This window comes from Tursiops truncatus, chromosome 19 (genome assembly GCF_011762595.2).
Source record: "Tursiops truncatus isolate mTurTru1 chromosome 19, mTurTru1.mat.Y, whole genome shotgun sequence".
In the NCBI taxonomy this organism is placed as follows: Eukaryota; Metazoa; Chordata; class Mammalia; order Artiodactyla; family Delphinidae; genus Tursiops; species Tursiops truncatus.
Window position 1 is genome coordinate 24,816,883 of NC_047052.1, and position 27,568 is coordinate 24,844,450.

Here is a 27,568-nt window from a genome sequence, read left to right on the forward strand (position 1 = left end):
GGTCCTGGACCTGCCGAAGAGGCAAGAGACTTTTACGTCCCTCTTTGTTTCCTGGTGCACCAGGAGAGGGGATTAAGGACGCTGCTTGAGAGAGCTCCAGGGACGGGCGCGAGCCGCGGCTAAGTGTGCGGAGCCCAGAGACGGACATGGGACGCTAAGGCCGCTGCTGCCGCCGCCAGGAGGCCAGTGTGCGAACACAGGTCACTAGCCACACGCCCTTCCGGGGAGCCTGTGCAGCCCGCCACTGCCAGGGTCCCGGGATCCAGGGACGGCTCCCCGGGAGAGCGCACGGCGCGCCTCAGGCTGCAGCGTCACGCCGGCCTCTGCCGCTGCAGGTCCGCCGCCCCGCACTCCGTGACCCTCCCTACCCCCCGGCCTGGGTGAGCCAGAGCCTCCGAATCAGCGGCTCCTTTAACCTCGTCCTGTCTGAGCAAAGAACAGACGCCCTCCGGCGACCTACACGCACAGGCGGGGCCAAATCCAAAGCTGAGCCCCTGGGAACTGTCAGAACAAAGAAGAGAAAGGGAAATCTCTCCCAGCAGCCTCAGAAGCAGTGGATTAAAGCTCCACAATCAACTTGATATACCCTGCATCTGTGGAATACCTGAAGAGACAACGAATCATCCCAAATTAAGGAGCCCTGTGGATGAAAGGCTCTTGGTGCTGCAGCCAGGACTCAGTGCTGTGCCTCTGAGGTGGGAGAGCCAACTTCAGGACACTGGTCCACAAGAGGCCTCCCAGCTGCACATAATATCAAACAGCAAAAATCTCCGAGAATCTCCATCTCAAAGCCAGCACCCAGCTTCACTCAACGACCAGCAAGCTACAGTGCTGGACATCCTATGCCAAACAACTAGCAAGACAGGAACACAACCCCACCCATTAGCAGAGAGGCTGCCCAAAATCATAGTAAGTCTACAGACACCCCAAAACACACCACCAGACGTGGACCTGCCCACCAGAAAGACAAGATCCAGCCTCATCCACCAGAACACAGGCACTAGTACCCTCCACCAGGAAGCCTACACAACCCACTGAACCAACCTTAGCCACTGGGGACAGACACAAAAAACAACAGGAACTACGAACCTTCAGCCTGCAAAAAAGGAGACCCCCAAACACAGTAAGATAAGCAAAATGAAAAGACAGAAAAACACACAGCAGATGAAGGAGCAAGATAAAAACCCACCAGACCTAACAAATGAAGAGGAAATAGGCAGTCTACCTGAAAAAGAATTCAGAATAATGATAGTAAGGTTGATCCGAAATCTTGGAGATAGAATGGACAATAGAATGGACAAATTGCAAGAATCAGTTAACAAGGACCTAGAAGAACTAAAGATGAAGCAAGCAACGATGAACAACACAATAAATGAAATTAAAAGTACTCTAGATGGGATCAATAGCAGAATAACTGAGGCAGAAGAACGGATAAGTGACCTGGAAGATAAAATAGTGGAAATAACTACTGCAGAGCAGAATAAAGAAAAAAGAATGAAAAGAACTGAGGACAGTCTCAGAGACCTCTGGGACAACATTAAACGCACCAACATTCGAATTATAGGGGTTCCAGAAGAAGAAGAGAAAAAGAAAGGGACTGAGAAAATATTTGAAGAGATTATAGTTGAAAACTTCCCTAATATGGGAAAAGAAATCGTTAATCAAGTCCAGGAAGCACAGAGAGTCCCATACAGGATAAATCCAAGGAGAAATACGCCAAGACACATATTAATCAAATTGTCAAAAATTAAATACAAAGAAAACATATTAAAAGCAGCAAGGGAAAAACAACAAATAACACACAAGGGAATCCCCATAAGGTTAACAGCTGATCTTTCAGCAGAAACTCTGCAAGCCAGAAGGGAGTGGCAGGACATATTGAAAGTGTTGAAGGAGAAAAACCTGCAACCAAGATTACTCTACCCAGCAAGGATCTCATTCAGATTTGATGGAGAAATTAAAACCTTTACAGACAAGCAAAAGCTGAGAGACTTCAGCACCACCAAACCAGCTCTACAACAACTGCTAAAGGAACTTCTCTAGGCAAGAAACACAAAAGAAGGAAAGGACCTACAATAACGAACCCAAAACAATTAAGAAAATGGGAATAGGAACACACATATCGATAATTACCTTAAATGTAAATGGACTAAATGCTCCCACCAAAAGACACAGATTGGCTGAATGGATACAAAAACAAGACCCATATATTTGCTGTCTACAAGAGACCCACTTCAGACCTAGAGACACATACAGACTGAAAGTAAGGGGATGAATAAAGGTATTTCATGCAAATGGAAACCAAAAGAAAGCTGGAGTAGCAATTCTCATATCAGACAAAATAGACTTTAAAACAAAGACTATTAGAAGAGACAAAGAAGGACACTACATAATGATCAAGGGATCGATCCAAGAGGAAGATATAACAATTGTAAATATTTATGCACCCAACATAGGTGCACCTCAATACATAAGGCAAATACTGACAACCATAAAAGGGGAAATCGACAGTAACACATTCATAGTAGGGGACTTTAACACCCCACTTTCACCAATGGACAGATCATTCAAAATGAAAATAAATAAGGAAACACAAGCTTTAAATGATACATTAAACAAGATGGACTTAATTGATATTTATAGGACATTCCATCCAAAAACAACAGAATACACATTTTTCTCAAGTGCTCATGGAACATTCTCCAGGATAGATCATATCTTGGGTCACAAATCAAGCCTTGGTAAATTTAAGAAAATTGAAATTGTATCAAGTATCTTTTCTGACCACAACGCCATGAGACTAGATATCAATTACAGGAAAAGATCTGTAAAAAATACAAACACATGGAGGCTAAACAATACACTACTCAATAATGAAGTGATCACTGAAGAAATCAAAGAGGAAATCAAAAAATACCTAGAAACAAATGACAATGGAGACACAACGACCCAAAACCTGTGGGATGCAGCAAAAGCAGTTCTAAGGGGGAAGTTTATAGCAATACAAGCCCACCTTAAGAAGCAGGAAACATCTCGAATAAACAACCTAACCTTGCACCTCAAGCAATTAGAGAAAGAAGAACAAGAAAACCCCAAAGCTAGCAGAAGGAAAGAAATCATAAAAATCAGATCAGAAATAAATGAAAAAGAAATGAAGGAAACAATAGCAAAGATCAATAAAACTAAAAGCTGGTTCTTTGAGAAGATAAACAAAATAGATAAACCACTAGCCAGACTCATTAAGAAAAAAAGGGAGAAGACTCAAATCAATAGAATTAGAAATGAAAAAGGAGAGGTAACAACTGACACTGCAGAAATAAAAGAGATCATGAGAGATTACTACAAGCAACTCTATGCCAATAAAATGGACAATCTGGAAGAAATGGACAAATTCTTAGAAATGCACAACCTGCCAAGACTGAATCAGGAAGAAATAGAAAATATGAACAGACCAATCACAAGCACTGAAATTGAAACTGTGATTAAAAATCTTCCAACAAAGAAAAGCCCAGGACCAGATGGCTTCACAGGCGAATTCTATCAAACATTTAGAGAAGAGCTAACACCTATCCTTCTCAAACTCTTCCAAAATATAGCAGAGGGAGGAACACTCCCAAACTCCTTCTATGAGGCCACCATCACCTTGATACCAAAACCAGACAAGGATGTCACAAAGAAAGAAAACTACAGGCCAACATCACTGATGAACATAGATGCAAAAATCCTCAACAAAATACTAGCAAATAGAATCCAACAGCACATTAAAAGGATCATACACCATGATCAAGTGGGGTTTATTCCAGGAATGCAAGGATTCTTCAATATACGCAAATCTATCAATGTGATAAACCATATTAACAAACTGAAGGAGAAAAACCATATGATCATCTCAATAGATGCAGAGAAAGCTTTTGACAAAATTCAACACCCATTTATGATAAAAACCCTGCAGAAAGTAGGCATAGAGGGAACTTTCCTCAACATAATAAAGGCCATATATGACAAGCCCACAGCAAACATCATCCTCAATGGTGAAAAACTGAAAGCATTTCCACTAAGATCAGGAACAAGACAAGGTTGCCCACTCTCACCACTCTTATTCAACATAGTTTTGGAAGTTTTAGCCACAGCAATCAGAGAAGAAAAGGAAATAAAAGGAATCCAAATCGGAAAAGAAGAAGTAAAGCTGTCACTGTTTGCAGATGACATGATCCTATACATAGAGAACCCTAAAGATGCTACCAGAAAACTACTAGAGCTAATCAATGAATTTGGTAAAGTGGCAGGATACAAAATTAATGCACAGAAATCTCTGGCATTCCTATATACTAATGATGAAAAATCTGAAAGTGAAATCAAGAAAACACTCCCATTTACCACTGCAACAAAAAGAATAAAATATCTAGGAATAAACCTACCTAAGGAGACAAAAGACCTGTATGCAGAAAAGTATAAGACACTGATGAAAGAAATTAAAGATGATACCAATAGATGGAGAGATATACCATGTTCTTGGATTGGAAGAATCAACATTGTGAAAATGACTCTACTACCGAAAGCAATCTATAGATTCAATGCAATCCCTATCAAACTACCACTGGCATTTTTCACAGAACTAGAACAAAAAATTTTGCAATTTGTATGGAAACACAAAAGACCCCGAATAGCCAAAGCAATCTTGAGAACGAAAGAAGGAACTGGAGGAATCAGGCTCCCAGACTTCAGACTATAGTACAAAGCTACAGTTATCAAAACGGTATGGTACTGGCACAAAAACAGAAAGATAGATCAATGGAACAGGATAGAAAGCCCAGAGATAAACCCACGCACATATGGTCACCTTATCTTTGACAAAGGAGGCAGAAATGTACCGTGGAGAAAGGACAGCCTATTCAATAAGTGGTGCTGGGAAAACTGGACAGCTACATGTAAAAGTATGAAGTTAGATCACTCCCTAACACCATACACAAAAATAAGCTCAAAATGGATTAAAGACCTAAATGTAAGGCCAGAAACTATCAAACTCTTGGAGGAAAACATAGGCAGAACACTCTATGACATAAATCACAGCAAGATTCTTTCTGACCTACCTCCTAGAGTAATGGAAATAAAAACAAGAGTAAACAAATGGGACCTAATGAAACTTAAAAGCTTTTGCGCAGCAAAGGAAACCATAAAGAAGACCAAAAGACAACCCTCAGAATGGGAGAAAATATTTGCAAATGAAGCAACTGACAAAGGATTGATCTCCAAAATTTATAAGCAGCTCATGCAGCTTAATAACAAAAAAACAAACAACCCAATCCAAAAATGGGCAGAAGACGTAAATAGACATTTCTCCAAAGAAGATATACAGAGTGCCAACAAACACATGAAAGAATGCTCAACATCACTAATCATGAGAGAAATGCAAATCAAAACTACAATGAGATATCATCTCACACCAGTCAGAATGGCTATCATCAAAAAATCTAGAAACAATAAATGCTGGAGAGGGTGTGGAGAAAAGGGAACCCTCTTACACTGTTGGTGGGAATGTAAATTGATACAGCCACTGTGGAGAACAGTATGGAGGTTCCTTAAAAAGCTACAAATAGAACTACCATATGACCCAGCAATCCCACTACTGGGCATATACCCTGAGAAAACCATAATTCAAAAAGAGTCATGTACCAAAATGTTCATTGCAGCTCTATTTACAATAGCCCAGAGATGGAAACAACCTAAGTGTCCATCATCGGATGAATGGATAAAGAAGATGTGGCACATATATACAATGGAATATTACTCAGCCATAAAAAGAGACGAAATTGAGCTATTTGTAATGAGGTGGATAGACCTAGAGTCTGTCATACAGAGTGAAGTAAGTCAGAAAGAGAGAGACAAATACCGTATGCTAACACATATATATGGAATTTAAAAAGAAAAATGTCATGAAAAACCTAGGGGTGAAACAGGAATAAAGACACAGACTTACTAGAGAATGGACTTGAGGCTATGGGGAGGGGGAAGTGTAAACGGTGACAAAGCGATAAAGAGGCATGGACATATATACACTACCAAACGTAAGGTAGATAGCTAGTGGGAAGCAGCCGCATAGCACAGGGAGATCAGCTCGGTGCTTTGTGACCGCCTGGAGGGGTGGGATAGGGAGGGTGGGAGGGAGGGAGACGCAAGTGGGAAGAGATATGGGAATATATGTATATATATATAACTGATTCATTTTGTTGTGAAGCTGAAACTAACATACCATTGTAAAGCAATTATACTCCAATAAAGATGTTAAAAAAAAAAATATTCACTGAACAAATGAATATGTAAATTTTGTGGCTGGAGGAGTAAAGCAATAAAATCCCCCTATCAACCTGTTGAGGATAACAGACATTTCTGCATTTAAGGATTCTTCAACTTTAATCAATAAATTGGAGTTTCTGAAGAAAAAAAAAATTGAGATGATTACTAAATTAAACATGAATGAAAGTTGGCTTTAGAAACATTGGATATATAGAGTAATTTTGTTGTTGCTTGTTTGTTTCCCCTGGCCATTGGTATTGATTTATACAATGATAAAAACATGTATGCAAACTCATAAATATGTGTGGTAGACTAATTCCCCACCCCACCTCTCAAGATGTTGTAATCCTAATCTCAGAAACCTGTGACTGTTACTTTTCATTGCAAAAGCTCTTTGCAGATATGATTTAGCTTAAGAACCTGAGATGGGGGAACTATAAGCTAATATGCTTTAAGCCACCACATTTGTGGCAATTTGGTACAGTAACAATAAAAAAATACAGTTGACCAACATTTCAACATTGTAAACTTTATATGCAGGCATGGGTATCCTGTATCTTTTGAAAATAAAAATATCTGATAACCTCCAACCTTCTACCTGTATACCTGCATGGAAACAATTGACAGGCATAGAGTCCTTTTCAGCAGGTGCATGAGCACTAAAACCATCAGTTACCCTCTTTAAAAATTATTCCCAGCAGCCCCACATATTAATGTAACCTGTATGGTCCCTGTGGAATTTGAGTCATAATCCCATTAGGCCATTATTAGACACTTAAGGGTATGAATAGGGTAACTTACTTACAACCCTATGAAAACATGAGGAATAAAATCAGCATCAAGAGTAAGAGATGCTAGCGGAGGAGGCAAAAGTATCTGAGATGTTCTACAAGGTCATTTTGTTCTGTTTGCCAAGATATTTTCCATAATTTCTACCAACCAACTGATACTTGACTCTCATACACCCATCTCCTTTGTACAAAAAAGTGTAATCATTTGTTGAATACACCATGCCATTTCCTCCCTTATTGTCTTTGAATGTGCTTTTTCCCCCATATGGGATGTTCTTTCCTTTTAGTCTTGTCAGACTTCATTCAAAACCAAAATGAAGATTCAGTGCTGTGCATAGTTTTTGGGAAGCAGCAGCGTGCTCTTGAGTCCCAACCTCAGTTGTTCTTCTTTCCTCACTTATCAATGGGTCCAGGTTTCATAAGATAGGATCAAATAAAATGCATGTATTCTAATAATGACCTTATTGATCATTATATTCAACATGCATGCCTTGATTTATTTATTCATAAATATTAAGCACCTTATATATGCTAGACATTGTATACGGCACTAGTCACATAATCTTGAAAAAATACAGATCATTCTATCCTAGAGCTTAGGGCCAGAATTCAATGATGATGTAAAGCTCATTTTCCATCTTTATAACCACAGTGCTAACACAGTGGCTGAGATATTAAGGTATCTGATAAATATTTGAAGGAAGGAAAGAAGAAAAAAGAGTGAGAGAATGGGAGAAGAAAAGGGAAAGAGAGGAACGAAGAATGAGAAATAGGGAGAGATGAGAAAGAAATAGGAGAGGGAAGAAGAGGCAGAGAAAGAACGGGTAATGTTCCCTGAATACCAAGTTCTCCCAACCAAAATTTGGGCTGGACCTAGCCCTGAAAAAGAAAAATAAGCAAGTTTCTATAGAATATGTATAGCTGCCATCTTGACAAAAATTCATTTTTATTTCATGTAGAATATCAAAGAGTGATGCCATGTTTCACAAACTTTCCCACTGAATTATTCTAATAGCAAAGAGGAGTGAGGGAGAACCTCCAGAGTCTCTCAACCCACTAGAAGAGAGGAATTTCTTTTAAGTCTCTGGATTTATTTGAAAAATTCATGTAAATTTTATATTCTACTCATAATATAGCCACTTTAGTTTAAATATAAAAAAACATTAGTTTTCTCTAAAACCTGCTAGTAAAATTTATGCCCTAGGAAATTGCATCCATAGTTACTGTGTGGCTGCTTATCCCACCCAACACACCACCACCTACTTGGCAGTAATGGGCATATACCAGCTTGCAAGGCAATGGACTGGGGAATCATCTGGGTCAGGTGGTCTCTGAAAATGTCCACAATGACTATCACTGGAAACAGTGAATGGGACTTTTTGCCACTAACCGTATAGCAGGGAGAGATGTCCACACAAAGAATCATCTGCTCTTACTTTATATACTTGGAGTCCTTTAAGTATTTTAAAACAGCAATTACTATTTAAGAAGCTCCATTTTAGCTGTTTCTAAATCAGTTAATAATATGTATTTTCCTTTTAATATCCTTCTGAGGAGACTAAAGTGCCTCTCACATTATTTCATTAATCTGCACAACATTTCCCTTTCAAAGATGGACTTTTTCATCACTTAAAGTACCTTATTTTATACCAAGTTAATATCTAATATCAAACGTTTCTCTGGCTTAAATAATAGCAATTTATAATTGGATGGCAGTTAGAATTTGAGCTTTAAATCTAGAGAATATTTTGCTATTAAGTTAATACAATAAAATGGTTGGAACTGTAAGAATTTTTAAACTTGTGGGTATATTTTTATTTTTATTTTTATTTTTTTTCGGTACGCGGGCCTCTCACTGTTGTGGCCTCTCCCGTTGCGGAGCACAGGCTCCGGACGCGCAGGCTCAGTGGCCATGGCCCATGGGCCCAGCCGCTCCGCAGCATGTGGGATCTTCCCGGCCTGGGGCACGAACCCTTGTCCCCTGCATCGGCAGGCGGACTCCCAACCATTGCGCCACCAGGGAAGCCCAACTTGTGGGTATATTATATCTATATTTATGTGTCTATTTTTTTAATTCATAGAAATATTTATAGTAGCAGATTTCTCACTTATTAGGAATGACCAGTTCTGGATGTAATAGTTTAAATAGATATTACTAAGTATGTTGGCATGTATAAATGTAAATGATGCTGCTTCAATTGGACTATGTAAAAAGACATGTATATTTTGCACAACTGAATGTCTCACATACCTGAGGGCCAATTACAAAACTCTCCTTTTTCTGTGTTTAGTAGAAAGTTTTATAAAATATTTGATAATTCTTTTCCAAAGGACACTGGAACCACTCATTCCCATTATTCAGATAATTCTGCCTGGAAATTGCTCTCTTTCTGTCAGGATCAGAGGATAGTTTATAAAGCCACCCCACAGAAAGAAGGTATTGGTAGTAGGCATTTTCCAGTATGTGAAGTGGAATAGAGCATGTCCCTGACCTGCCAAAATTGCTTGAACATGTTGTAAAGCGAAAAAGGACTATACATTTAAAATAACAGAACTATTATGGCATTTTTTAAAACTTTAAAATAGGTGCAGAGGGTTATCAGCATCTCTGTCTGAAATTAATATAATTATCAGCTTTTACTTTAACAAGTGTTCAGTCCAACATGAATCAATTTACACAAATATTATTAAACTCCTACTTTTTTATGGACTGATGATACAACAGTGATAAAAACACACAAAGCATTCTTTTTTATGGTGCTTACCGTCTAGTTGGTGAGATATAAATCAGAAATTATCTGATATTTATTTAGCAGGACTGTTTATTGTCAAAGCGCTATGAGGGAAAATGAAGCAGGGGGTAAAACTAGAATGTACTGGCAAGGTGGACTCTCTGCAGGTTTGTCCAGGTATGGCCTCACTGAGGGATGGCAGCTGAGCTTTACAAATGAAAAAGGAACCATGTAACTAAATACCCAAGGAAAGTTATGCTAGGCAAGAGGACTAATAAGCTTGCCTTATTCAGTGAGTAGCAAGAATACTGGAGAGGTGTGAATAAGGACTGTGATAAGTGATAAATTCAGAAATAAGCAGGACACAGGTCACATAAGTCCCTATAGAGATGGTGAGGAGTTACATGCGAGGAGTGTTATGGAAATTCCTTGGAGTGGCTTCAGCAGCTACATTTCTTGATCTTATTTATGGTTAAAAGAAGATCACTCTGTTGCATAGGAAAAAAGTAAAAATAGCCAGGGAAAGAGTGGAAGGTAGGAGAGAAGTTAGGAGAAATCATGATGGTCTAGAAGACAGGGACAGGGAACTTGTTGATACTAATATGTATGTTGTGCAGGGATCCAATTTAAGATATGTTTTGAAACCACATGATCATCTCAACAGGTGCAAAAAAAAAGCATTTGATAAAATTCAACATCCATTCATGATAAAAACACCACAGTGGGTATAGCAGGAACATATCTCAACATAATAAAAGCTATTTATGACAAACCCACAACCAACATAACACTCAGCGGTGAAAAGCTGAAGGCCTTTCTGCTAAAATCTGGAGCAAGACAACCATTTCTATTAAACATAGTATTGGAAGTCCTAGCCACAGCAATCAGACAAGAAAAATATAAGGTATCCAAATTGGAAGGGAAGAGGTAAAATTGTCATTATGTGCAGATGACATGGTATATATAGAAAACCCTAAACACTCCATGCAAAAACTACTAGAACTGATAAATGAATGCAGCAAGATAGCAGGATACAAGATTAACATACATAAATCTGTTGCATTTCTTTACACTAACAATGAAATATCAGAAAGAAAAAGTAAACAACAAAAAAATCCCTTTTAAAATTGCATCAAAAAATGTAATAAAATACTTAGGAATAAACCTGACTAAGAAGGTGAAACACTTATATTCTGAGAACTATAAAACACTGATAAAGGAAATTGAAGATGATTTAAAGAAATGGAAAGATATCCCATGCTCTTAGATTAGAAGAATTAATATTGTTAAAATGGCCATACTGCCCAAAGCAATCTACAAATTTAATGCAATCCCTATCAAATTACCCATGACATTTGTTTACAGAACTAGAACAAATAATCCTAAAACTTATATGGAAACATAAAAGACCTAGAATTGCCAAAGCAATCCTGAGGAAAAAGAATAAAGCTGGAGGCATAACCCTCCCAGACTTCAGACAATACTACAAAGCTACAGTAATCAAACCAGCATGGTTTTGGCACAAAAACAGACATATGAATCAATGGAACAGAATACAGAGCCAAGAAATAAACCCACATGCCTACAGTCAATCAATCTTAGACAAAGGAGGCAAGAATACACAATGAGAAAAGACAGTCTCTTCAGGAACTGGTTTTGGCGAAACTGGACAGCTGCATGTAAATTAATGAAGTTAGAACACACCCGCATGCCACACACAAAAATAAACTCGAAATGGCTTAAAACTTAAATACAAGACATGACACCACAAAACTCCTAGAAGAGAACACAGGCAAAACATTCTCTGACATAAATTGTAGTAATGTTTTCTTAGGTCAGTCTCCCAAGGCAATAGAAATAAAAGCAAAAATAAACAGATGGAACCTAATCAAACTTATAAGCTTTTGCACAGCAAAGGAAACCATAAACAAAATGAAAAAACAACCTACAGAATGGGAGAAAATATCTGCAAATGATGCAACTGACAAGGCATTAATTTCCAAAATATAAAAACAGCTCATATAACTCAATAACAAAAAGACAAACAACCCAATCAAAAATTGGGCCAAAGACCTAAATAGATATTTCTCCAAAGAAGATACACAGATGGCCATAAGGCACATGAAAAGATGCTCAACATTGCTAATTATTAGAGAAATGCAAATCAAAACTGCAATGAGATATCACTTCATATTGGTCAGAATGGCCATCATCAACAAGTCTACAAATAATAAATGCTGGAGAGGGTGTGGAGAAAAGGGAACCCTCCTACTCTGCTGGTGGGAATGTAAATTGGTACAAGCACTATGGAGAATAGTATGGAGGATCCTTAAGAAACTAAAAATCGAGCTATCATATGTTCCTGCAATCCCACTCCTGGGCATATATCCAGAGAAAACCATAAGTTGAAATGATACATACACCCCAATGTTCATTGCAGCACTATTTACAATAGCCAGGACATGGAAGCAACCTAAATGTCCATTGACAGATGAATGGATAAAGAAGATGTGGTACATGTATACAATGGAATATTACTCAGCAATAAAAAAGAACGAAGTAATGCATTTGCAGCAACATGGATGGACCTAGAGATTGTTATACTGAATGAAGTAAGTCAAAGACAAATATCATATGATATCTCTTATATGTAGAATCTAAAAAAAAATGGTACAAATGAACTTATTTACAAAACAGAAATAGACTTCTCTGGTGGCACAGTGGTTAAGACTCTGTGCTCCCAATGCAGGGGGCCTGGGTTTGAACCCTGGTCAGGGAGGTAGATCCCACATACATGTCACAACTAAAAGTTTGCATGCCACAACTAAGGAGCCCGTGTGCCGCAACTAAGAAGCCCACGAGACACAACTAAAGAGCCCACCTGCCAAAACTAAGACTGAGCACAAATAAATAAATAAATAAGAAAAGCAGATGTTCATCAGGATGCAGTCGAACTAGAACAAATATTAAAAAACAAAACAAAACAAAACCAGAAATAGAGTCACAGACATAGAAAACAAACTTACAGTTACCAGGGTGGGGAAGCGGGGCCAGTGGGGGGCACTAAGGGATAAACTGGAAGATTGGGATTGACATATACACACTATTATTTATAAAATAAATAACTAATAAGGACTGTATAGCACAGGGAACACTTCTCAATACTCTGTAATGACCTATATAAGAAAACAATCTACAAAAGAGTGGATATATGTATAGGTATAACTGATTCACTTTGCTCTACACCAGAAACTAACACAACATTGTAAATCAACTATACCCCAATAAATTTTTTTTAAATAAAAAATAAAAATAGAACAACCCTATGATCCAGGAATCCCACTCCTGGACATATATCTGGAAAAGACAAAATCTCTAATTCAAAATGATACATGCCCACCAATATTCATGTATATGGCCGCACTATTTACAAGAGCCAAGACATGGAAACAACCTAAATGTCCATCGACAGAAAAATGGATAAAGAAGATGTGATGTGTGTGTGTATATATGTATGTGTATACACACACACACACACACACACACACGCATCTATCTACCTACACACACTCAGAATGGAGTATCACTCAACCATATAAAAGAATGAAATAATGCCATTGGCAGCAACATGGATGGACCTAGAGATTATCATACTAAGTGCAGTCAGACAAAGACAAATACTGTATGATGTCACTTATATGTGGAATCTAAAATATAATACAAATGAACTTATTTGCAAAACAGACTCACAGACATAGAAACCAAACTTATGGTTATAAAAGGGGCAAGTGGGGGTAATAAATTAGGAGTTTGTAATTAGCAGATACAAACTACTATACAAAATAAACAATAAGGTCCTATTGTATAGCACAGGGAACTATTTAATATCTTGTAATAAACTATAATGAAAAAGAATATAAAATATATATATACACACATTATAACTGAATCACTTTGCTGTACACCAGAAACTAACACAACATTGTAAATTAACTATGCTTCAATTTAAAGAAATAAAAAAATATATACCAATATATGCTTTGAAAGTAAAAGCAATAAAACTGCTGATGCCTTGGGTATGAGGAGTGGGAAAAAATGGAAAACTAGAATGATAGAAGGTTTGGTCTATACATCTGTGTGAATATCAGTGTCAATAATAAAGATGAGAACAGTGTTGGGGGGGATGATCAGTTTGGGGGAATCAGGAGTTGTTTGCCACTCATAAGTTTGAGATGTCAATGAGATATTCAAGTGGAGATGCCCAATAGTTAACCGGAGAGTTAGTCTGCAGGGGATGGGAGAAGTTAAAGGCAGAGCTATGTATGTGAATATTGTCAACATACAGTCCTTATTTACAGTAATGTGTCTGGATGAGAACAGTTTTAACTGAAAATTTATTTAGAGAAGAGTGACAAAGATTGATTCCTGATTTATTTCACCACTTAAACATTGGAAGTAAGCTAGAAGGAGCCAACAAAAGAACTTGAGAAGCAGTATCAGGAGAAGTGGGAGGAGCATCAGGAGACCGAGGATCCTCAGAAGCCGAAGAAGAAAGTGATTCATAAAGAAGAGGTAATTGTGTCAAATGCTACTTTGTTCAAGTGAGATGAAGCTGCTAATCACCACCGGACATATCTAGATGTAAATCTTTGGAGAGTCAGTCAATGACATAGGGGAGGCCAAACTACTAATAGGAGTGTACTGAGTGCACAATGGGGATGAAGAAGAGAAACCTGTAGGTTTAGGCGGTTTTGAGTCATTTGCCCATAAAGGATCACAGAGTATTGGGGTGGTAGCTGGAGGAACACGGGGTCAAGGGATTTTTAAAAGATGAGTTATGGGCTTCCCTGGTGGCACAGTGGTTGAGAGTTCGCCTGCCAGTGCAGGGGACATGGGTTCGAGCCCTGGTCCGGGAAGATCCCACATGCTGCAGAGCAACTAAGCCCATGCACCACAACTACTGACTGAGCCTGCGCTCTAGAGCCCGAGAGCCACAGCTGCTGGGCCCACGTGCCACAACTGCTGAAGCCTGTGTGCCTGAAGCCCGTGCTCTGCAACAAGAGAAGCCACCTCAATGAGGGCTTGTAGTTGCCCAGTCTGCTCCAATCTCCTATTTGTTCCTTGACTCATTTCTTCATAATAAACTACAATGTCTCTCCTGAACAACTGACCCCCACCCAGGATAGAAGTGATAATTGCTACAACTTAACAATTTTTTTTGTCATCTCCAGATATCAACAACAGAAAGAAATCCTGGGTTATTTTTGTTCAACAACTAAAATTTCAGATGATAAGACTGATTCTTATATTGTGCAAATCTTTGTTTTATAGCTTTGATTATGTCCTGACTATGGAAAGACATAGGAAGTAGGTGTTTCAGTTGCTGCCAGTGTCATGTGACTAAAAATTAAAATAAAAATATTAGGTTGCATTAAGAGAAGAATAGGGTGAAAATCAAAGAAGGTGACCATCTTTTACTTTCCTCTTCTAATTATACCAGACTTGATAAATGGTAGTGATGTTATATTTATCTAATATTTTTGGTAGGTTTTTATGTGCCTGGTTCTGGGAATAGAGAAAAAAGATACAATCCCAACACTGAAGAGGCTCAGAATCAAATAGGAATAGTACAGACAAGAAATTGCAACAGTGTGTAAAATGCTCTTACTCTATGATGTACAGGGGGCTGTGAACAGAGCATCCAGAGGGTTGATACCCAATTCAATTCTTGCCCTTTCTTCCCAGAATACATGGTACTACATGATCAAGATGGTACTAAAAAGAACAAAGAGAACATTGTAAGATGAGAAGGGCTGCCACACTTTCAAAGGCTGCATGCTATATGTTGGTTTTTGACAATCAAGAAAATGTGTAGGGGCTATTAAAAATAAAAACAATTAACATATTAACAACATGCTGAGCACTTACTGTGTACTAGGTGAATTAATTTTACCATATTAACAAACTCTATAAAGTAGGTTGCATAGTTTAATCTCTCTTTTACAATGAAGCAAAGGAAAGGTATGGAGGTGAGTTGTTTTTCCAAGGTCACAGAGCTGTATTGGCAGGGACTAGTCCATACCAGTCAGTTCAACTTCAGAGCCTAACTAATGCTCAACTCTGACAACTAAACCAGAGGGCGAGGATGTAGAAACTGTGACTTATGAGGAATCAATAAAATAACTCCTCTCTCTTCATCTCCAGGTTAAACATCCTGAGAGCATCTGAGACGGTGAGGGTCATGGTTAGAACATTTAAATACTTAAAGCAAAGTATTTTTCCCACACGAGACATTTACGTGACTCCCGATAATAGAGCTAGGAGTGAAATATCAAAGTTATAAGAGACAGAATTGATCTAATAAAAGGGATCCATTGATTTAAAAAAAGTCTCCTCTGTCATTAGGCAGTAGGCCAAAACCGGATGACCAGAATTGTTCAATTATACGTCATCTACCACAATCATATGATTAACTAAAATTAACACATCTCAGTGTAAAAGTGCTTAAGGAATAGAAAAAAATTACATTCCAACTAAGCTTTAGAAAGCTTCACCTGAAGTGAAAAGAAACTTTAATGTATCTGGTCATGCTATGGTTTAGAGCTATTGACTGAAGAATACATCTGTAGAGACTGGTTTGGGGAATCTTCCAAGAGAAGATAGAATGTTAAAAATGATCTGATACAAATTTTAATTGATCTAGTGGAACTGCTGCTTACAAGTTACATAAAGTCTCTGAATCTCTTGTTTCTTCACCAGTAATACAGGAATAATAATGTCTTCCAGAAATACCATACAGAATTGAATTTACTCATAATGCAACACTTTCCACAGTTTCTGATATGTAATACATAGTAAATATTTTCATGTTATATATGTAAATGAATAGCATGGCCTATACTTACTGACAGTTTTTAAGTTGAGCAGTCAGAGAAAGGTACACTTATAGAGCTGAGCATAGAGCTGTCTAATTTTGTTAGCTTGTTTTCAATTAACTCTATTGTTTTTGTAAATTTGTAATAGAAAATTACATTAAAAATTTATCAAATTCAGAAATATGAAAAAAAAGAAACACTGCACAAAAGTAACCACAGTTAACACAGCAGAGCATTTTATGATGTAATGAACTCTTTTCACAACACAAGGAGTTTTGGTTATTCCTGGTCTGTTTAGTGCTGTAATTGTGGCCTTGCTTTAATGATTCAGGTGTCTTCACACTGGTCCAAACTGAAATTGACTGATGCTGGAAATGGACTGTGTTCTTCTTAAGCGAAACATTATAGGTATGCATTTGATTTAGTTTCATAAATTCAAGGAATCTCAGGAGCATACATAAATAACTTAGTTCATGGTATATGAAGAGTTTTGTTTTTTATATAGAGTATACAGAGCTGAGGAACACTTGCAAAGTGGGGGAAAATGAAGGAATCCCTTTTTTAAGCCTGGAGGTCCAGGCTTTCTCTTTTGAGATCCTGATCTTTTGTTTTCAGGTGGGAGATGTCTAGGCACCAATTATTAACTAACTTGAGGATTTTCTCTGGTAAATTATACAAGTCCTTTTCTTTCCACTTTTTGCACCTCTTAACATTGCTGAATAGGTTTTTCAAAATTAGAATCCCATGTGTTAGTTATTTGCATTCATGTCAAATGTTTCAAGGGCAAGTAGGACACTCTGTCCACACTACTTTACGTCACATATTACAGAGGTACTAATTTCTCCATCATCATAAAAGCTCATGATTATCTTTGGATTTTTTCACTGCTATTTGATTCATAGATACATGTCTGGATGCTGATGTCATGTATATTTTATTAAAACCTCACCAAGCATCAGCAAAGATAACTGTTCATACCTCCAGAATTTTTTATTCATGTTTATCCACAGTGGGTGAAAGCAGCATGCAAAATAAATGAAGAATGATACCACAGATGTCTTTAGAGAAATATTAGAAAAGAATCAGCAGAGAGGGCTTATGAAAGTTGTATGAGCTATATGTTATCTATGCATACACTACAACAGTCAGAACATTTAGTATGTCACGCTCCATACCAGCCCCAAATAATATATTTGACACATAATGAAGTTTTAACTTGGGGTGGGGAAGTAAAGTTTTGCCTTTATTGTTATTTTTAAAGATGTATTTATCTTTAAATGCGTTTTGCTTGAAAAGTCTCTACCTATTTTCACAATCATTTGAAACAAGCATTTTGTATGGAAGCATCAAACATCTATACTATATTGCAATGTGTAAGCACTCGCATCATTTTCTTAGCTTGAGTAAGGCTCAGTTTCCTAATGTCATTCATATTCCTTTTTGTCACAGTGTTACTAATGAATATTGAAGCTTAAGATAGAAAATAAAGTGCCCAAGACATGGTCAATAGGTTAAAACAGTAGCATATTTAAAAATGCCCATAAATTGTTTCTTTGAACCCAGGAGTCATATGGTGAAGTGGAAGATGAAGGGGACCCCTTCACTTAGAAAGGCATTTTTCTTCTAATTAGCATGTGTCAACCAGGGCTCAGGGGAAAAATACATGATGATATTTCAGACAATGCAATAGAGTAGCTCTTCATGGAGTACAAGGTTAGCAAAATCTATAAGGGTATTTACACACATTTATTATTTTTTTTTATGTCTTTGTCCCTTGGTGAATGTAAAGCATATGGTTTTCTAGAAAGAGAAGGTCAGAGATGGAAAGGAATTTGACATAATTTAATCTGGTCTCTTCATTTTTAAAGATGAGGATACTGCAGTCCAAAGAAGTCATGGGAATTGCTTAAGTTCACATAACTAGTAAGAGTAGGAATGAGGAAAGAGATTGCCTGCCTCCCAGTATTAGCCCTTCCATTTTGTTCTACTCTGTGACCTGAATGACACAAATCAAGTGTATATTCAAAGAAAGCTTCAAATATGATATTTTGAAATTTTTATTGACCCCAGTACTGATGATGAATGGTTTCAAATATCTCAACTATTTTCAGACCAAATTCTAATATTCTATGTGGGCTGTGTAGCAAAGTGACATAATATGATATCAGTTTACATGCTTGACTACCACACTGGTGTTAAACATCACTAATTTCACATGAAAAGATGCTCAACATAGTTAATCATCAGAGAAATGCAAATGAAAAACACAATGAGATATCACAACACCTGTCAGAACGGCCATCATCAAAAAGACCACAAATAACAAATGTTGGTGAGGATGTTGGAGAAAAGGGAACCCTCATACAGTGTTGGTAGGAATGTAAATTCGTGCAGCCACTACGGAAAACAGTATGGAAGTTTCTCCAAAAACTAAAACTAGAACTACCATATGACCCAGCAATTCCACTCCTGGGTATCTATCCAAAATTAAAAAAAAGAAAACACTAATTTGAAAAGATACATGCATCCCAATGTTCATAGCAGCATTATTTACAATTGCCAAGATATGGAAGTAACCTAAATGTCCATCAACAGATGAAAGGATAAATAACATGTGGTGTGTATACACACACATACACACACACAATGGAATACTACTCAGCCATAAAAAAGAATGAAATTTTGCCATTTGCAACAACATGGATGGACTTGGGGGGTATTAGGCTAAGTAAAATAAGTCAGACAGAGAAAGACAAATACTGTATAATATCACTTATATGTGGAATCTAAAAAATAAACTAGTGAATTTAACAAAAAAGAAACAGATTCACAGAGAACAAACTAGCAGTTACCAGTGGGGAGAGGGAAGAAGAGAGGGGCAAGTAGGGACTTAAGAGGTGTAAACTACTACATATAAAATAAATAAGCTACAGAGATATGCTGTACAACACAGGGAATATAGCTAATACTTTACAACTATAAATGGAATATAACTTTTAAAAATTGTGAATCGCTATGTTGTACACCTGAAACTTATACAATATTGTACCTCAATTTAAAAAAATCACTAATTTTAAATACAAGATCTATAATTTTTATTTATGTCACCTTGGACAGATTACTTGATTTCTCTATGCTTGAGTTGTCTCATTTGAAAAATTTGAATTATGAGTCCCAAACTCATAAAGTTGTGATGATTAAATGTGTTGTGTGCACACAAAGTGTCTATCCAACTGTGTAGTCCAAAGTTAGTCCTCAATATATATTAGCAACTATTACTGTTATTTCTTATTGTTAATGATAATAAAGAGACATTGCCTTGCCTTGTGCCTGGATGCAGCCCATTAGATTGATGAATTCATCTACCTTCTATAAGAGTGTGGTTTCCATCTTCAGACAATGAAGAGGCATAAGAAGAGATTGGTTAATGCTCATGTAATAATAAATGAACATAAACCAAAAGATTCACTGTCTCCTTGGCTTCAAACACATAGGCAGATGGTCTGTTTTGACATATTGAATTCCAAATCCTTTGCAGTCTTGTAAAGTTCAATCAAATGAAAACCACATTGTAAGTCATGGTACAGGGAGGCAAATATTTGGCCATAGATGAAATGCATGTGTTAGTTCAAACTAAATAACCTTTGGAAGACAGCCACTACTAGACCAAAGATTTCTTTTGCATAAGATTACTAAGCAACCTATCCTGGCTAGATGCTCTGCAGTACAATACATTGTTAATAAAGTTGGCATCTGGCCTATAGGAACATCCCTTTACCCATCCAAAATAAATAATTTAACTTCAGGGGATGTCCACTTACTTTGTAATCATCCTATATGTGTAATCTACTGAACTGTATTCTGGGAAGAGCTGCTCAAAGCCCCTTTGAGCCGCTTTCTTGATACATATAGAGTAGTCAGTAGACTCAAAAGTAGAAATCTTGGAAAAATTGTCCTTAAGACAATTAGTATGAATACTGCATTGATAAATGTAACCAGATGTTAATTTCATGTTTTCTCAGGTGCCACATAAAAAGTTGCATGTTCCTTATCAGATTTCCATTAAGTAACTCATGACACTAATGAAATAATGTGTTAGTAAGAATGATCCAATCACAGGAATCATGACAATGTCTTCTTTGTTTCCCTCCCTAATGTTCAAATCTAATGGCAACACACCATTCAGAATAGCCAGGGGCCCTAATTACCAAATAGAACACTGTAGCTCAAAGAAGATTTTAAGCTAAGAAACAAACAACTAATTGATTTACAAATGACTTGAGGTCCAAAACTTAATTTGTAAGTAACTCAGGGAATTAAATATCTCATGAGGACTATTGACTGGTAGAATCATGAGATAATCATAATTGTAGCCATTCATAATGAAGATAGGCCAATAGTTTTCTTTCTCAATGGAGACTCTGCCATGGTAAGCTTTTAATGACATTCTCTTTGATTTATGTTTACATTACATACAGCTTATTGGTCGCTTGCTCAGCAGAATCTTCCCAGAAAAAAAAAATTACACACAATAATGTTTCACCAGTTATATCTCCATGAAACATATCTAGGTTACAAATTGGACAATAGAAGACTAATTAACACTGATCAGCAGATGTGCCTGCCAAGGCAGTACACTGAGACAAACAAATTTACAACTCAGTTCCTGAAAAATAAATTCACTTGTGACTCCTCACAGGATACCTGGATGGGTATTTAAGGTCTATCCCCAAGGCCCGCTTCCCATATTACAACATCAACACATCAGCCTTCCGAGTTAGATAAAAGGAATCTGATGAGGACCACGTTAACATTTATGTTGAGCTTAAATAAAACATGAAACTAACATCTTGAAAGACTCTGAGCTGAGCAAGGCGGCATTCAAGAATTATTCATGAAGCTTCAGTGCTTCTCGAGATTTTAGTTGCTTATATCTGATTTTACTTAAAGTTCTTCCCTGCAATGATTGTTTTCAGATATCTCGTCTACCGAGATAGGAAGTATACAATAATAGGAAGGAACTATTTGAGCACTTAATGATATCTAAACACCTTAACTGCCGGATCATCTTCCTTCCTGTTAAATACGTCTATGTGTTGGGATGGGGAGGGTGTTGGTGGGAGGAAAGGGAAAGGTTTACATTCAGGAAAAGCAGATTAAACAGAAGGATCTTACCATGAAAAATGAGGCCTCATAGTCTCCTAGGTTCAGGGTTCTGTAAAGTCTGAGCTATTTTCTAATGATTTTGTCACACATATCTTAGCTTTGTCTTTAAGCAAAGACCCCACTGAACAAGTTTGTGAGTATCTATACTCAAAACCTCCTGCCTGTAACTAGAAGAGAAAGCCATCTTTTTCCTTGAGTTTTTCTTGTCTATATTCCAGACTTCCTCAGTCTCCAGGGAGAAAGTGAATGAACGGTACAAATTGACCCACCCTGGCACCCTTCAGCCTCTGAAATGGCTCAGTCCCACCTGGTCTCTGATAATTACTCATGAAGCAAGCTTTTATCTCCCAATAAACAACATTCCCCTTCCTCCAGAAATTCCCTGTGGCCTTAATTTGCTAAGTCAGAAACCAAGGACCCCTTAGTGACAACAGAAGGTTATATCTATTTCTTTAGTGATTTATAGTTTCCAAAGCACTTCCACGTACATTTTCTCATTTGATAATGATGAACATTTAGCTCCACTGAAAGCATATGTTAGACTGAGAAACAGACTGTGGCAGATGTGACATTTATGGGATTTCACACAGGGCAGAAATTAGCATGAAGAAGCGAAGGCTGTTCAAGTGTGTAAGACTCCTGGTCCATAATCAGAGAGAGGGTGTCATTTGTATTTACATGCAAGCAGAGCTGGAAAGGCTGATCATGAAACATTCAGCAACATTATTTCCCTCCCTCTCTCTCTCTGTTTAAGAGAGGCATGCATTTTTAACTCTAGTGATATCCAAAATAATTTGTGCAAATTTAAAAGATAGAAACGGTTTTGACCCAAACTATGCATTAGTTGACAAAAAGAGGGGAAAAAAGAACACCAAGCACACAAATGCAAAATAATTCTCTCAGTTGGACTTTTTAATTCAGTTTGAAATTAAGACGTTTAATGGAGGGAAGGTAGACTGAAGCAGTTTTTGTGATTAAATGTATATTATGGTATTTATATTTCGCAATGACATGTAACTTTCCCCCTATGACACTAAATTCTTTATATCATTTTTTCATATACAATTTCTATATCACAGTGCTAATGCTTTTTATAAAGAAAATAACCATTGTGTTTTAAAACCATAGAAACTACACTTTAAAGATTTTATCTTTTCAGGAACAAAATGGCAAATATGTCTTTCTGTCTTAAATTTATATACCCTTCACAGTTTTTTATATGAAAATGTTCAAGGACATTTTTCTTATAAAATGTGATTCTGAATATGGTTTAGATCACGTTTTAAACAATATACATTTTGGGGCTTCCCTGGTGGCACAGTGGTTGAGAGTCCGCCTGCCGATGCAGGGGACATGGGTTCGTGCCCCGGTCTGGGAAGATCCCACATGCCACGGAGCGGCTGGGCCCGTGAGCTATGGCCGCTGAACCTGCACATCCGGAGCCTGTGCTCCCCAACGGGAGAGGCCACAACAGTGAGAGGCCCACGTACCGCAAAAAAAAAAAAAAACTAATATACATTTTGGTGGAATAAAACGTATATTCAGAAAATGTGCACAACTCATAATTAAATCAAGTCAATTAATCTTTGAAAAGTGAATGTACTTATTTAATCACAATATAGATCAAATTTGACCATTACTAGCAACCCAGATGCTTTCTTTGTGCTCCATCCCAGTCATCAAGCCCCTAAAAGAAACTGCACCTATGACCTCTTGACACAGATTAATTTTGCCTGTTTTTAGAAAATTTACCAACGGAGTCATATACTATGTATACATTTGAATATTTTTCCTGAATGTTATGTTTGTGATATTCATCAATGCTGTGACATACAGAATATAGGCAGTGGTTTGATCACTTCTTTGCTATGGGATGTTTATAGTTCAAGTTACTATGAATGATCTCATATGAATATGTATTATACATATATTGGATTATATTTCTGTTGGGTATAATCTTTACTTCAGTTTTAGCCATTCTGGGTGGGTGTATAATGCATCTGGGTATGGCTTTAATTCCCATTTCCTTACTGACTGGTAATGTTAGATATCCTTCTGAGTAAGGTGCCTGATGAAGACTTTTGCCTTTTTTATTGGATTGCCTAGCTTCTTCTAACTGAATTAAGTGAGTAAATTAATAGAAACATTTATAGGTTGATCGCTAGGTAGGTAGACAGATGACTAGAAAGATAAATACATACAAATAGACAGATAATAAAATAACCCTATTTATTCCTGGTAAAATTCTTTATTCTGAAATATATTTTCTCCAACGTTCTCCAATATTTTCTCCAATTGTTAATATAACCACTTTAGCTTTCCTTTAATTAATGCTAGCATGGTATCTCTTTTACCATTCTTTCACTTTTAATCTGCTTGTGTCTTTATATTTAAAGTGGATTTTTTTTTTAATCTAGGCAGCATATACTTAGGTCTTGCTTTTCCTCTTTTAAATCAAATCTGAAAATCTATGCTTTTAAAATGAGATTTTAAAACCATTTCATTTAAAGTACTTATTAAGATAGTTGGGTTTAAATCTACTATCTTTCTATTTATTTTCTATTTGTCAGATTCGTTACTGTTCCCTTTTAATTTTGGATCAATGACTTCATTTTATCACTGATTCTCCATTTTAAAAAAATTTTTGTTTTCATTTTTAACAGTCTTCTTTGGTCTTCATTTTGCACTATTTAGAGTCAGTTCACTACAATTTTCCAATGATTTGAGGGTGGAATCTCAGGCCTCCTTCAGGAGGTTGTGTGTGTCTGAATGATTTGTCCCAGCCATTGCCATCACCAAAGTGTCTGTTGATCAGCAATGATAGAGCAAGAGAAGTGAGAGGAACACACAGCCTTACCTATTAAAGAGGCAGGGGGTTCCTGGAATGAGAACTTAAAAAAACACCTGCTAAAACACACGTTAGGGTAAAAGTATGAGGGCTGAGCAGTCTGCAAGAAACCCTCCAGGCACTCTAGGCCTGATACGGAGTCCCTTTCCTACTCCCATTTTTTTCTTCAAAGCACTTGGTGAAAAGGAATTGTTAGGTGAGTTCAGATTTTCTTTTCTGTCTGTGGCTCCCAGGGCTTCTAAATTGCCATTTCAGCTCACCCTTGAACTTTGAAAATTCATTAAAAGTTAAGCTGCTTTTTTCCCCCCCACCTCTGTAGTGATTTTTTTTTCTTTCCCCACTGCTCCACCGACAGTCATAAGAGCCATGAGTTTGTTTTCTTCCAGAATGGGCTCAGCACTCTCAATTTTAGTTCATTAGATTTCTTCACATTCTCAGGTCACTACTGGGATTTATAAACGTGATTTTGTAGGTTATCCAGCATATTTTCATCACTAAGGTAGGAGCACTGTCTCCTGCAACTTTCTATATCCTAAGAGGAAGCATAAGTCTCTGCCTGGTGATTTTGGATCAAATGTCTTAATGTATCTGGAAAAGCACAGACAGTAAAAATGGCACTGTCTTCCTTCAGAGATCATTTAGCCTTTGTCTGGAAGACTATTGGAATGAAGGTTGATTGCCTTATCCAGTTAATATATGAATTGATTCAAGGCTGAGTTTTAGGCTCTTCCACTTCCTGTTTGACCTACTCTTAGAATAGAGTTGTTCTAGGATTTAAAGTAAAAGCCTGAAAGCCATATGTGCTTACTAGGGCAGGCCCTGGAGTTCAGTTGTTTTTCTTCCTCAGCATGACAAGATCGCTAAAGCTCTGCTGGGCTTTTTTAACTTCCAAGTGTGAGTTTTTAATAAAAATTTTCACTAAACAAAATAACAGGTTGACTTTTTTTACAGTTCTTTTTTCCCCCCCAGGGCTCTCTTCTCCTCAAGCCTTGGAATCCCCTCATTCCTGGTGTGTACGTGTGTGTGTGTGTGTGTGTGTGTGTGTGTGTGTGTGTATTCTCAGCCCTGGAATGCTTCTACAAGCTCTGGACTACAACTTTCTATGTCTATGCCTCACCCTGAGAAGCAGGAGATGTCCTGAGAAAAAGAATATATGAAAATAATGGCAAATATTGGGTTTGCCTCGATATACTCTCCTTTTCTCCTGTGTCTTGATTTGCTTTCTGATGCTTTCAAACTGCTTCATGGTCATTCTGAATGAGAGATTCAGTGTGATACTAGCCTGAAGTGGAGATTTTAGTGATAATTCATAAGTTTAAATTGTTTTTACAGCTGCCCCACATCATAAAAAGTTCTGTGGGAGCCAAAGCAATCTATATGAATTTCAGTTTATTTTAAATCCTTTCATAAGAATTACACTAATATGAAAAGTTACAGCACACATGTCTTATTGGTAAAGGTATAGCAGTTGTTGACTGATGCCATGCATGCTGTAAGTCAGAATACCTAAATTTACTATTGCACAATTCCTATGAATTACCCAAGTTCACACCAGTTGGTGGAAAATGCTAATTCAAAACTCAATATCTGCTCAATCCAAACTTAAATTTATTTCAGTTTTCGTGACATTCATAAATAGAATGTCTATGCAGACATTGATCCAAGCTGTAATTATCCTCAATTCTTCCTTCCCCTTATCTACCACATCAATTCATGTTTTCATTCCTAGTGCCACTCATTCCAATATCTCTCAACTGTACTCTCTTCTCCTTCCCTCTCAATTGGTGCTATTGGGGCTCAGAGCCTCACCCTTTCTTGCTTTAATTATTATCCTCTCTCCTAATTTGACTCCCTGACTCCCTTCGCAGTACATCTATCTTTGAAATTGCTCCTCTGAGTTATCTTTTCAAAACACAAATACCATTTCAGTCTTACTTTAAGACTCATTACAAGCTCCCTGCTCACATGCAAAGGAATGACATCTTTTAGGGCAGCAGCCAGACTGTGCAGGAGTTTTATAAGTCAGGCTAACTTTTTTGTCTTCATGTCTGACTCTAAACCTATAACCCTGTGTATTAGCTACAGTAAACTACTCCTAGGTTATTACATGATATTGGCACACATAATTATGTCTTTGTCTGAAAAGTCTGTGAGTAAAATTCCTTTATTTTCTTAGGCCTCCAAGACCTTCTCTGTGAAGATTTTTCTTAATGGACTAGATTTACATTCCTTTCTCTGTTCTTCTATGACCCTTTAGACATGGATCTGCCATAATACATATGCATGGTCTATTCACGAATGGTTATATTCTCCAAAGATGTCTCTCGATCATTTTCTCTATCGTCTCTCAGTCACTGATTATATCCATGTCCATGACTCTATTTTCTATGTATATAGCAATTAATCTGAATTGTCTCTCCAAATTTTCCTGCCTTTAGCTTCAGAACTTTATGCACATCACCTTCTCCAACTCCCCTGCTGTATGCTTTATTTACTCCACATGTAAAATGAAACCCAATACTTATTGTTCCCCATGTTACAGTCTCTATGTTTACTTAATCAAATTACTGGAGCCCCAGTCTGTTTAACCAAGAAAACTTCCTCCAGTTTCTCAATTCATTTCTTTTCTTTGCTTCCTGTATCCATTCAATTATGAAAAACTGTTGAGTCTATATCACAGATGTTATTTAATCTTATCAAATTCTCTTCATTTTCACCAGCACTAATCTAGTTTCAATCATCACTATCTTCTCAAGGGTTATCATTCTAGAAATGTCCCAAAGGACATCACTTAAGATAGATCTAATACAACTTCTTCTGCTTAAAATCTTTAAAAATCCCTCAAGATTAAAATTTAGTTCC